Raw genomic sequence first — 14,233 nt, 5'->3', positions numbered from 1 at the left:
AATTTATTTTATTTTACTATTGTGATTGATTTGTGGTTGTTATTTATGATGAAAATGTAATGTTAAGTTAATTATGTAAAATGTAAAAATGTACAAATTCTGCCTTCAGTGCATATTTGACACAATTTCTCTCTGACAGGGAGAGATTTGAGGGATCAATGCTAGAAAATGTCTGTTTTACATGCTAACAAAAATGTAAATATCTTCAGATATATCGGTAATCAAGAAATTTTGCTTCCCAATTATTGGTATCACTATCAGACCCAAAAAACCTCTATCGGTCGGGTTCTAATTTCATATCATATGCTTTCATGTGATCTACAGCTGCAGTTGCATGTTCAAAACATTCTAATAAATTAGTAAGACATGATCTGCCTCGTCTAAACCCATGTTGACTATCTCCAAGAATATGGTTTTCATTAAGATGCTCCTCTATTTTCTGTATAATCATTTTTTTACAACATTTTACAGGTGATGCAGGTTAGACTGATTGGTCTGTAATTTCCTGGCTCAGTTTTGTCCCCTTTCTTGTGGATTGGTTTGACATTTGCTGTCTTCCAGTCAGTTGGCACATCCCCTGTTCTAAGTGTCATTTGGAATATTTGAGTTAGCGGCCTATAAATAATTTCCCTCATTTCTTTAAGTACTGTTGGAAATATCCCATCTGGCCCAGGTGATTTGTTTGTTTTTAATTCTGCTAGTCCCTTTAGTACCTCCTCCTCGTTTATCCTGATCTCTCTTAGGGTTTGACTGGACTGATTGTCAACCTGTGGCATGTCATCTGTTTTTTCTTTTGTAAAAACCTCTGTGAAATACTCATTCAGAACATTTGCCACATCTTGTTCATTTTCCAATATACTTAATTTTTTGCCCTTTATCTGTTTCACTTTCTCCTATTTTGACTTATTGCTGTCTCTTTGCATTAGTTTTAGCTCCAAGAGCTATGTTTCTTTCTATTTCCCTCTTTGCTTTCCCGATCCCTTTCTTAACATCTCTTTTCAGTTCAATATATTCTTTGTATTTTGTTTCATCCCTATCCCTTTTGTATGCTCTCATTTTCTTTCTCTTGATTTTTTTCATACTTCTATTAAACCATTTTGGCCAATGTTTGTTGGTCCTCAATGTGATAAGTTTTAGTACATATTTCACCAGAGACTCAAATAGTATATTTTTGAAATATAAACATCAATTTTTGACTGAATCTGCATGGTGCTCTGGTGCTCAACTGCCCTCCCATCACCCTCTGAGCCATCAACTGTCCAACTAGAGTCTCATGAGCAGCACTGGTCGCACGCAGTGAGTTGCTGAATTACACCGTTACAAACAGAGGCTGTGAATACGCTCCACAGCTGAACACATCGCACTGTGAAAAGACACTTCCGCCTCCAGAGCCACCTGACAGACACACCAGCTTCTCTCTCAGCTCCACAGCGGGCTTGTGGGCCTGAAACCCAGCTGTGCTCTGGGCAAAGGGAAGAGACACCTGGAGACTAACAGACACACTGCAGCCCTGAGGACGGCTTAAAGGGACCTGCACTCAAAATGAACTAGGAGCTACATCTGTAATCTCTACCCTGCCAGTGACCAGCGTGTGACTGTGGTCTTCCTTAACCCCCTGCACTGTTCAGGCTCTCTCAAGTCCAGGCTGTGTTACACAGTCAGCACTGGGGGGTCAGAGTGGTGTGGCGGTGGGGTTTGACGTCACCTTGCTGGTTGTGCTGTGTGTGTCTGCGTCTCCCTCTCTGTCTGTGTCCAGTGCTGCTGCTGCTCCAGCCTGTGTCTGGACAGCCAGGGCTCTTCAGTGACGGAAGCTGCTCACAAAAGCAGCCGTCAGTCTGAGGGTTTGAACAGCCTTCAGTGTGTCGGCTCTGAGCTCCTCGCTGCTCTACACCAGTGTGGGGCTCACAGACAGCAGCAGCTGGAGAGACTGATCTGACTCTCACTGTTATTACTCTCACTGGCTACTGCTCCTGCTGCCCCCCCACACAGGATCTGCCTCCTTCAGTCTGTGGGACGGACAGGAGAGATGATCAGTGGGGCTGCATTTTTACCCTTTTGATTGAGGTGGGGGCTGAAGAAAGGATAGAGTTTCTCAGTGAAGGTGTCAGTGAAAGTCTAGATATGAGACCTGGCCTCCACATTGTAAAAGGAGACCTGCCCCCCCCTCATAATCCACAAACACCCCCACCGTCCGGGGCTTCAGGCTCAGGGGGAGGAGGACATGGGGGGCATCAAAAGCCTCATACTCATTCCCATTCCTCAGCCACACAGTCCAATAACCCTCCTTAGGGCTCAGTGTAATCCCCCCCTTCCTGTTGATGGACTCTCTGGCGACTCCTAAAGTCCAACCAGTCTTCTCTCCCACCTCCACCTCCCAGTAGTGTCTCCCTGAACTGAAACCCTCCTTTCCCAGGACACAGGGACTGAGATCAAATCTCTCTGGATTGTCAGGGAGAGCCTGTCGTTTGTCTCCATGTCTCACTTGTTTCCCATCTTCAGACAGGATGAGCCAGGGAGCAGCTGTATTGGGGTCCAGAGTCACATGCACTGTGGAGCAGAGAGGAGAGAAACATGAAGAATTGTAAGGAAAAGAGGAGAGAACAGCTAACAATTTACATGGTTTCTTATTTTTCATTTCCAATTAAAATCCCTGGAGAGAGATACCATAATAAGAGTTATATTAGAATATCACACTGCTGCCCTAACATTTATTATTTTTATAAATTAAATCTGTGAAGCAACCCTGCGAAGGGCACTATACTAAAGATAAATAATTGATTAATAATAAATATTTCTTATCATTTCTGTTATTGTTTTATTTATTTTCCATGTCAAGCAGGATCTTGGGACTCTCAGCTTAGGGCTCAGTAAAATATATCTGTACCCGTTCTCTGTTGTGTTTCCAGTACATTAGAAGATGCTGTCCTAACAGAAGAGCCCCAGTCTGTGTTGTATGAGCTCCTCTCCAGGTGGGGACACTGGGCTCACAGGAAGCTGTGCTGCTGGACTGAGTGAATATTGCTGATGGTGCTGCTGTGGACTGGGCTCAGGTCAGCTGGGATTCCTCAGAGCCACTGACCCCCAAGGAAAGCAGCTTGAAGAGCTGTTAGGGATTCATTCAGGAATACTGGAGCTCTAGTTCCCAATCCACATGCAAGGAGTATTTGTGTTAATAATAAGCACTGAGAGAATATGTTATTAGCTGGTGGTCTGAGGTGTCAGCAGGCACTGTGCTGTGTCTGTCCTGCCCTTCATAAAGCACTGTGGCTCATTGCAGTACTGCAGTATTACAGTGACACACACCCTGACAGCTCTTCTCACTCCAATGGAGCCACACTGTGTCAGAAATGTTCATTATGAACTGACGGTGCATCAGAGACTTACTGGAGTCACAGCAATCAGGCGTCAGTCAGTGTGTGGGGAGGACGGAGGTCACTTAGCTCTCTGTACTGACACTGCCTGCGCTCTGGTCACTGGGCCTCACTAGGATACACTGACCCGTCAGACCCCGCTGACCTGCCCTCCAGTCGTCTGACTCTTTCTCTGCTCTCAGGCTGTGTCATGTGATCACACACCCCACACAGCACTCAGAGGTCAGAGGTCAGAGGTCAGCGGTCAGAGTGACGCTGGCTGTGCTGTACTCCTGAGCCAGCTGCCACACTGTCACCACAGTATTCGTTATTATTAAGGAAATTATGATTAAAAGAACTATTTACTCATGTGGACTGGTGAATGTACAAGGATCAGGAATGGATTGACAGCATTTCTAGCTAATTTGAAATTAACTCACCTGAGGGAGTCATAGAGGAACCTTGTCTGCATGGGTATCATGGCTCATGCTGCAGTATTTGAATTTCTCCCAATACAGACCTGTACTGCAGTATTAGAGAGGCACAGCTATGTGTTTGTGCCACAGACATGTGCTCAGGCAATGGAAAAGACTCACCTGCGTTCCTGCGGGCCTTCAGCAGTTCTGGAGACAAGAGGAAACACCAGGTTAGAGAACTGCAGGAAACCTCTCTATAACAAGGTCTTTACTGCAGGATTGGACACAAGAGGTCTGAAGTGAGAACTGGAGCACCATGCAGCCTGAGATCTGTGGCTCCTCTGCCCACACTGAGTGACACCCTGCTGCTTATAAGAGCATCTCTGTTCAGAGCTCCACACTTCAGTGCACAGCCCTGAACACACTGTGGGTCACTGTGTCACTATTGAACACTTGCTCACCTTCAGTTGTCCACATCTTCTCAATTTCTGAAAAAAAAGAAAGTGGCATCAGAGTATTATGGGCTGTGTGCATTTGTTTTGTCAAGAAAACAACAACAAAACACACACACAAGCACTCATTTTGACAGACTATAAACAGTGCTTGATAAGAATAAGAAGCTCGTACTAAAGTCAGCTTGCTTTCATTTTAGAAAATAGCACATTGCTAAACCTCTGTGCCCAACAATTAAAGCCTCTATTCCTGTGATTTGATTTTTCTTCTCAGAAGGAAAGTGAATGAGTGCACTAAGGGTCATGCGTTGATTTGATCTTTTCAAATTACCAGGATCGAGTCAGAGGGACACTAGTTAGAGAACCAATGACAAATTGTGATCACAACATGGTTAGCTTTGAGGCATTCTTTCAAAAAGCAAGGACCAAGTCTAAAACAATGGTCTACAATTTTAGAAAAGCAAACCTTGAAGGTATGAGGCGGCACTTAGAAGAGGTAGACTGGAGCCCATTGGATACAGAGTCAGTTGAAAATGGATGGTTATATTTTAAAAATATACTATTTGAGGCTCAGGAGGAATTTGTACCAAAACTTATCAAATTGAGGACCAAAAAACATTGGCCAAAATTATTTAATAGAAGTATGCAAAAAATATCAAGAGAAAGAAAATGTTGTATAGTGCAAACAATAGGGATGGAGATTAAACAAAATACAAAGAAAATGTTGAAGATGTTAAGAAAGGGATCAGCAAAGCAAAGAGGGAAATAGAAAGAAACAGCTCTTGGAGCTAAAACTCATGCAAAGACCTTTTTTCAATATTACAACAGCAAGAGGTCAATAAAGGAGGAAGTGAAACCGATAAAGGGCAAAAATTTAGGTATCTTGGAAAACAAACAAGATGTGGCAAATGTTCTGAATGAGTATTTCACAGAGGTTTTTACAAAAGAAAAAACAGATGACATGCCACAGGTTAACAATCAGTCCAGTCAAACCCTAAGAGAGATCAGGATAAATGAGGAGGAGGTACTAAAGGGACTAGCAGAATTAAAAACCAACAAATCACCTGGGCCAGATGATTTATTTCCAACAGTACTTAAAGAAATGAGGGAAATTATTTATAGGCCGCAAACTCAGATATTCCAAATGACACTGGATGTGCCAACTGACTGGAAGACAGCAAATGTCATATCAATCCACAAGAAAGGGGACAAAACTGAGCCAGGAAATTACAGACTAATAAGCAAAAAGTAAAGCAAGAGAAAGACCTAGGAGTCTATGTGGACTCCTCATTTTCTCCATCCAAACAATGTGGGGAAGCAATAAAAAGCAAACTGAATGTTAGGGTATATTGTCAAAAGTGTAGAATTGAGAACAAGGGCAGTGATGTTCAGACTGTACAATGCACTAGTTAGAGCTCATCTGGATACTGTGTGCAGTTCTGGGCTCCACACTTCAAGAAAGATATCGCTGCTCTAGAGGCAGTTCAGAGGAGAGCAACCAGACTTATTCCAGGTCTGAAGGGAATGTCCTACTGAGAGACTGAGGAACTGAACCTTTTCACCCTGGAACAGAGGAGACTACGTGGGGACTTGATTCAAGTCTTCAAAATCATGAAAGGCATCGACCACATCAAACCAGAGGAGCTTTTCCAGATCAGCAGGGACACAAGCACCCGGGGACACAAATGGAAATTGGGCTTCAAGGCATTCAAGACAGAAGACAGGAGACACTTCTTCACACAGAGAGTCGTCACAATCTGAACAAACTCCCCAGCGATGTGGTAGAAGCTGAGAGTTTGGGAACATTTAAAAATAGACTGGATAGGATCCTTGGATCACTTTGTTTTTAATGAACACCAAACGAGCACGATGGGTCGAATGGCCTCCTCTCGTTTGTCAACTTTCTTATGTTCTTATGTTCTATTTGTATGTGTTGTTATTTCTGATGTCTGTTGTCTCACATTAATCTTATCCAGCGTGTCCCCTATGCTCCGATCTGCCAGATAGATGTTGGATTGTTCTTAAGTTCTTATGACTAAAAAACAAAGGAAAACATTTAAATGAAAAAGAAACGGAGGCTCCTCAAGACAGGAGTGAAACCCTGTTGGCTCATCATATTTAACTCCATAAAGCATTTTAGGTCTTTGTTGTGTTGCAATCTTGTGTGAATTGTGTAGTTTGCTTATTGTGGAGCTCAGAGAACCAGTAGTGCATCAGTGTGGGAGTCTGAGGGCCGAGCACTAGAAACAGTGTCACGGAGGTACCTGGCAGCTCAGACACCAGGGGGCTGTTTCCCGATAAAGATAGTACTTAAAGTTTCAAGATCATTCTCATTACTAAACGAGGCTGACCCTGATCGATCCCCTGTATGTTTCCCCACACCTCCTTCAGAAACTGCAGCTAAAAAACGACCCTGAAGTAGATCACAGAATGCGCTGTCCCAGTAACGGTACTGAGAATCACGAAATAATGGATTTACACAAATCAGAGGTGGAAACACTTGTCAATGAAGTCGAGGCCAACAGAGATGTCTAATGAAACAAAGTCAAAGGAAAACAAAAAAGAGAGCATCAAAGATCAATTAGTATCTTACTAATGTGAAGTGCTGGCAGTGTCAGCGATGATTGTGTCCAATAACTCTGTGAATCACAGCCGCACTCCACATATAGAGAGGGAGCTGTTTGCCCAATACATTTATGTACTTTCATGACCCACGTCTCTCTTCACGATTACCCCAGAACCAGATCACTCATGAACTCATGACGCTGTTCACCAATATCTTGCCTAGTGACAGTGTTTGGAAACACATCAGATTTTTAATGTCTCACTTACAATGCTTGATCGGCTCACTTTGCTTTTGGGAAACGGCCCAGACAGAAGAGACAACTGCATGTCTATAAACCAGTGGCACTGGAGCCCCACAGCACACTGCACACATTGGCCAATAGATGGCAGCACAGCCTGTCAGAAAGTACAGTAAACACAGCAGCACAGAACACACTGAAAACTCACCCAGCTGTTTAGAGAGCAGATCTGCAGATGAAGGAGAAGAGACAGACACAGGGTTAACTCACTGCTGGAGCTACAGGAGGGCTCCTTCAGAAAAAAATTGAAAACTAACACTTCATAGTGTATTCAGTGTGAATACAAAGTGATAAAATATTATTTAAAAAAGCATACAGGTAAAATGCAATCCACAATGTGTGCTGTCTGTTGTGTCATTGATTATTTAAGAGGGAGGGAAAACTATAACATTCTGCACAGCAATTAATGCAAATGTATTAAATATACAGAGTCATAGACAATTGCAATATAGAAGCTTGCCTTTAATCACACAAAAACAAAAAGTAAATGGACACAAAGATGGATGATGTCAGCAGTGACAGAGTCAGAGAGGCACCTGTACTTGACATTTTAGACTCTATGGGCAGACAGCACTGAGCATTGAGCACTGAACACAGACACAGCTGCCTGTCCCTAAATCAGGGGAGCCGGCGCCCCATTATGGAGAAACACTAAACCAAGGTCAAGGATGCTATTGTAAGAGTTTCTGTACAGGAGCAGTGAGGGGATGAAAGGCTCAGTTGAAGTTTTGGAAACCAACGCTGTTTCGAGGGCAGCGCTGCCCCGAGGGCAGGACAGGATGATGCGTCTGATTGGTTTCTTGCCTTTAGAAGGCAGGACGCAAACCGATATAATACACATGCAAACCAATATAGTATGAATGCAAAATAACATCAGTAACATGTACATTTCAGGCTTAAACATGTATTACATAAAATAGAAACCGGTATCTTTGCCGGTACAGGGGGGAAGGTATTTAAATACAATGTTCAAAATTATGTATTGTTGTTAATTCCAGTATTCATTCTATGTAAAATTTAAATATATAAAACGGTATATATTTTACTTACATTTCACGATGAAGATTACAGTCTTAGGGTTTCCTAATTCCAGTATTCTTCTTTTCATGTATTTTTACTTAAATATAATTCCAACCTAGAACTAAGTCCTGCCAAGAAGAAAACAACCCACATGATCTATGCTGGCAGGGTCGTCCACAGCGCTCTGCACACACTGGCCAACAGAGGGCAGCACTGCCTGCCTGGGCAGACTGTCAGACAGATCCATCAACACAGCAGCAGTCACAGCAGCACAGAGCACACTGACTACTCACCCAGCTGATCAGAGAGCACACCTGCAGATGACAGACAGACAGTGTCAAAACTAAAATTATAATGACAAACTGACAAAATATCACCAAATAAAAACATTACATTAAAAAAGACATACAGGTAAAATGCAGTCTACAATCTCGGCTGACTTATGTCATTTCTTATTTTCAGAGGAAAAAAAAAGAAATACTTCATGAAAATTTACTAAATATATAGAGTCACAGTAAATTTAAATATACAGAATGCATTTCATTAGAAAAACAGTAAATGGACAGTAAGATGGTTGATGTGCTCTCACCATTTTCTGCAGAAAGATCATCTGTGAAGGAGAAAAAGAGCAGTCAGTCAGTGCCCCAGTGCCCCAGTGCAGACTGCAGGATCAGCAGGGAGAGCTGCACCCAGCACCCACACTCCTCACCCACTGCCTCCCACAGACTCAGGGCCACTGAGGTCCCTGAGGTGCTGTGGCTCTGGTGGGATACCGTCTCTGTGTGTTTATGGATGAACCTTTAGTCTCTGAGCAGCACCTGTCTGACAGAGTCCAGAACCAGTCCTCAGAGAGAGGAGCACTGGGCTGCTCATCAGGGGAACCTTCAGAGAAGCTCTTTAATCTTGAACTACAGCTACAGAGACCAACAACTCTGTGTGGAGGAGCCAGTGGTGCTGTATGGGGGTGAAGTCATTATTCTGTAATGGCTACTTAGAGCACATGCTGTGCAGATCAGTGTGCTGGAAAACTCTGCAAGTCGATCATGTCCCTTTAACTGAGTGTTGCTGTATTTCAGCTGATGGCCTGGCAGTGTCCGGGGAAGCAGGCTGCTGTGACACAGCAACACTGACACTTGAATTAAAAACCCACATTCATACCCAAAGGGGTTAGGGTTTTCAATGAAACAATACAATTATCTTTGTAACAGTAAATTATTAAGATCCCCTCCCCTTCTGGGCAAATTAACCTTTTCAATTGCTAAATAACGCAAGGAAGAAATAGGATGTTGAGCATCAATACAGTGAACAGCTATGGGATAGGTTGTTTTTTGACATTTGATGGTACTACGATGTTCAGCAAATTTTTTAAACATATTATCACTTGGAAAAGATACATTCATTATGTTTTTATTTTATGGAGGAATAGTGTTGTAGAACTTGTAGCAAGGTATTTCACTCCAGTAAAATGCCCAGCTGTATAAATGGGTACAAATGTAAGTTGCCCTGGATAAGAGTGTCTGCTAAATGACAAATAATGTAATGTAATAAGCCTTTTTTTCTTGTACTAATTAGATCAGACTCAACATTGACAGTTGTTTGTTTCTTTATAATTTTGTGACAGAAAATATGTGTTTTGTATGAGTTTTATACCTCTTTGTTTTTGTATTTTTATTGTGATCACAACCATGTAATTTAGTGTTTGGGAAAGTAGTTACTTTCTTGTGACTGTGAATATAAGCTGTGTACCAGTTTTGAGTTGCATTGCAATGTATACAGTACAGTGGGGGAAAAAAGTGTTTGATCCCCTGCTGATTTTGTACGTTTGCCCACTGACAAAGAAATGATCAGTCTATAATTTTAATGGTAGGTGTATTTTAACAGTGAGAGACAGAATAACAACAAAAAAATCCAGAAAAACGCATTTCAAAAAAGTTATACATTGATTTGCATGTTAATGAGGGAAATAAGTATTTGATCCCTTCGACTTAGTACTTGGTGGCAAAACCCTTGTTGGCAATCACAGAGGTCAGACGTTTCTTGTAGTTGGTCACCAGGTTTGCACACATCTCAGGAGGGATTTTGTCCCACTCCTCTTTGCAGATCCTCTCCAAGTCATTAAGGTTTCGAGGCTGACGTTTGGCAACTCGAACCTTCAGCTCCCTCCACAGATTTTATGGGATTAAGGTCTGGAGACTGGCGAGGCCACTCCAGGTCCTTAATGTGCTTCTTCTTGAGCCACTCCTTTGTTGCCTTGGCTGTGTGTTTTGGGTCATTGTCATGCTGGAATACCATCCACGACCCATTTTCAATGCCCTGGCTGAGGGAAGGAGGTTCTCACCCAAGATTTGACGGTACATGGCCCCGTCCATCGTCCCTTTGATGCGGTGCAGTTTTCCTGTCCCCTTAGCAGAAAAACACCCCCAAAGCATAATGTTTCCACCTCCATGTTTGACAGTGGGGATGGTGTTCTTGGGGTCATTCCTCCTCCTCCAAACAAGGTGAGTTGAGTTGATGCCAAAGAGCTCGATTTTGGTCTCATCTGACCACAACACTTTCACCTAGTTCTCCTCTGAATCATTCAGATGTTCATTGGCAAACTTCAGATGGGCCTGTACATGTGCTTTCTTGAACAGGGGGGCCTTGCGGGCGCTGCAGGATTTCAGTCCTTCACGGCGTAGTGTGTTACCAATTGTTTTCTTGGTGACTATGGTCCCACCTGCCTTGAGATCATTAACAAGATCCTCCCGTGTAGTTCTGGGCTGATTCCTCACCGTTCTCATGATCATTGAAACTCCACGAGGTGAGATCTTGCATGGAGCCCCAGACCGAGGGAGACTGACAGTTATTTTGTGTTTCTTCCATTTGCGAGTAATCGCACCAACTGTTGTCACCTTCTCACCAAGCTGCTTGGCGATGGTCTTGTAGCCCATTCCAGCCTTGTGTAGGTCTACAGTCTTGTCCCTGACATCCTTGGACAGCTCTTTGGTCTTGGCCATGGTGGAGAGTTTGGACTCTGATTGATTGATTGCTTCTGTGGACAGGTGTCTTTTATACAGGTAACGAGCTGAGATTAGGAGCTCTCCCTTTAAGAGAGTGCTCCTAATCTCAGCTCGTTACCTGTATAAAAGACACCTGGGAGCCAGAAATCTTGTTGATTGATAGGGGATCAAATACTTATTTCCCTCATTAACATGTAAATCAATGTATAACTTTTTTGAAATGCGTTTTTCTGGATTTGTTTGCTGTTATTCTGTCTCTCACTGTTAAAATACACCTACCATTAAATTTATAGACTGATCATTTCTTTATCAGTGGGCAAACGTACAAAATCAGCAGGGGATCAAATACTTTTTCCCCTCACTGCATATATTTTTAGGAATTAACTTGAAAGAAGCTGAATAAAATTTTAATGTATTCTATTGTATTTATCCAATTGTCTGTGTTATAGATTCCCACGTTAGTAATTTAAACACTATACAATACTAACATGAATGAACTTTTAATTAATTGAAATTCGAATTGGTTTTCTCACCCTGATAAAGTGCTGCAACGTCGGTTTTTAATAAACAATTTAATAATTTTGTGCTTGTATTCTGAGTGTGCGGTCTTCCTTGTTGCTGTTGACAACAAAAACTGAGCAACACGTCTCAGCTGCAGATTTCCACACACAGCAGGATTAACGAACATTCAGTCAAACTCATTGAAAGGACTGACATACCTTTGTGTCTGTGCAGTCTGATGTAGAAATAAATGCCAACAGCCGACACAATCAGAGCACACGCCAGAAACACAGAAACAGCCACCAGCCAGGGAGAGACTCGAGGGAATAATTCACCTGTAAAACACGAGGCCGTGTCATTGCACACCTGTGACTGCAGCGTGACGCTGTGTAAAGCTCTGAGTGTGAAGCCCTGTCACTCACTGGTAATGTCGATCTCTGTCAGCTTCACTAGATTGAGCTGCAGCTGCTCCACACGGCAGGTGAACCTGTTGGCGCGTCTCTCCTGTACGATCACACGTTGCCTCACAGTGAAGAGGCCCCGTCTCTGCGTCTCTCTGCATGGGTAGCACTGAGTCTCCGTCCCTCACTGTCCAGCCACACAGCCTCAGGCTCCGGGTACCAGCCCTGAGACTCACACAGCAGACTGAGCCCCCCACCCTGGTGCCCCTCAATAGAGATTACTGGCTGGGAGCCCACCGCTGACACAGAGAGAAGAGAGGCACAAGTGAATTAACAACATCTTGATTGGGAATGCCACTTATAATTAATTACTCCTCCCTCCTCCTGAGAGACCAGCTGCTGAGAGGGGCTCCTGTCCTGCTGGACACTCAGCCTAGATGTGCTTCTATAGATTCACTGTACATGACAAACACTCCCTTATTTAATAAGAGCTTCTCCACACTATTGCTTTGTAAAGACTTGATTTCCAGTTCAAATAAAATGTAAAAATGATCATCAAGTATTCCACCATGCAGTAGCATTAGCAAAGTTGTATTAGTCTCTAACACACTTCGTACCTGAATCTGTCTTTAAATTGACAACCATTTAACAAATAAAGGGTCTAGTATCCAAATCCTGATATTACTGAAGATCGTGCTCTTATGCAGCGTGTGAAGAGGTTGCCAAATGAGGTATTGCAGAACACCAATTCCCACTGGAGAGGAACAATGATAAAAGAAGACAGAACTGACCTCTCACTTCCACCTGAATGTCAGTGTCGTCGTAGCACTGAGGCGAATCAACAAAACACTTAAAGCGTCCTTCATCAGAGACCTGCACCGCAGTCAGTCTTAGAGACGTGTTGCCTTTACTGAGCTCCTCTGGAAACAGTGCACCTCTCCCCCTGTAGGACTGCAGTTGATTTTGAAGGTGTATTCTGTGATTCTGGTACAGAAACACTGGGGAAGTGAACTCCTCTCTGAACCACCTGATGCCCATGTCCTCAGTGCTGATGTTGGCTGAGAGGTGACAGGGCAGCAGGACGTCTTCACCGGCTACAGCCACTATAGGCTCAGCTGGGCCAACAACCTGAAACTTCTCTGGGAAGAGAAACAGCTGCTGAAAACACGCTCTGGGACACAGAGCCTCCTGTCACAGAACAGAATCTGTGTACTGTATTTGTAGTGTAGGTATGACTGGGCCAGTCTGAGGATTGTATGTGATGTTTAGAAACAGTTTATATTACAGGACTACTGGTTATCCTCTTAAACCTGTTTTCACTCTGTTATGAATCTCTGTTCAGAAACAGAAGAAATGAGAACTTGCATTTCACATTAAATCGTTTTCCCCAATTGTTAATGTCACAGGAGCTCTGACCTTAATTAATTGATTTAGTGTGTGGTACTGTTTAATGATTTTCTCTTCCAAATTTTATTTTCTTTCAATTGTCTGGGTTGATTATATTGCTTTCAATTAGTGCACAAGTAATTTTTTTTCCTGATCAAGCCAATAACCTAATGTCATGTACCTGCACTGATCATTGTGTCACTCCACCTCTCCTAGGAGTGGATCGGTGTGGATAAAAGGGGTAAAACACAGAGGTCAAGGAGATTCAACCAAACAGAGGGCTTAAAAAGAGGCTGAAGGAGTGCCCTCAGTGGCCCATAGGGCCAGTAACATGACTGGGACACCACCATGATTGGGGAAGCATGCAGTGGCCAGAAAAGGATATTCTGGTTCCCTAGGTGAAGCAGGCTTGAGTTGTTCCGGCCATCTGGCGAATAGCAATTGGATTTATAGATAGTGCGCTCCCCAGTGACTGTGGAATCATAGACCTTGTTTTTCATGTCTGAACTGTATTGGAAGGATGGACAGTTCCAGGGTTAAGAAATAAAAAGGAGAGTGTAATGACAGACTAGGCACAGGACAGACAAACCCAGGTGCGGAGAGCCAAAGAAGTGTCAAAACAGGCAAGGGTCGAGGGCCGGGAAACAGGATCCGTGGGAATAGGCAAAAGAGTCATCCAGTGGGACAGGCAAGAGGTCAGGTGATTGTTTAAACAGGGCAAAATAGCAAATCCAAGACTAGTCAGGGCAGGCAAAGCAGAGATCAATAATAAGGCAAAACCAGGGAAAACACTTAGAAATGACAACACAAGGAAAAGCCAGACAGAACCCTGAATGCAATGAAC

The 14,233-nt window shown here is 43.2% G+C and overlaps 2 pseudogenes; both read right to left on the bottom strand.

Annotated features, from left to right (window-relative positions):
- Positions 1-8: 8 nt before the first annotated feature.
- On the bottom strand, positions 9-2,789 carry LOC136767927 (E3 ubiquitin-protein ligase TRIM39-like; annotated as a pseudogene).
- A 935-nt stretch (positions 2,790-3,724) lies between these two features.
- LOC136767309 (butyrophilin subfamily 1 member A1-like) lies at positions 3,725-13,739 on the bottom strand (annotated as a pseudogene).
- Between the last annotated feature and the right edge of the window lie 494 nt (positions 13,740-14,233).

The sequence above is a fragment of the Amia ocellicauda genome, chromosome 14 (assembly GCF_036373705.1).
Source record: "Amia ocellicauda isolate fAmiCal2 chromosome 14, fAmiCal2.hap1, whole genome shotgun sequence".
Lineage (NCBI taxonomy): Eukaryota > Metazoa > Chordata > Actinopteri > Amiiformes > Amiidae > Amia > Amia ocellicauda.
Note: the sequence above shows the minus strand (reverse complement) of the source record. Positions and strands in the feature narration are given on the sequence as shown.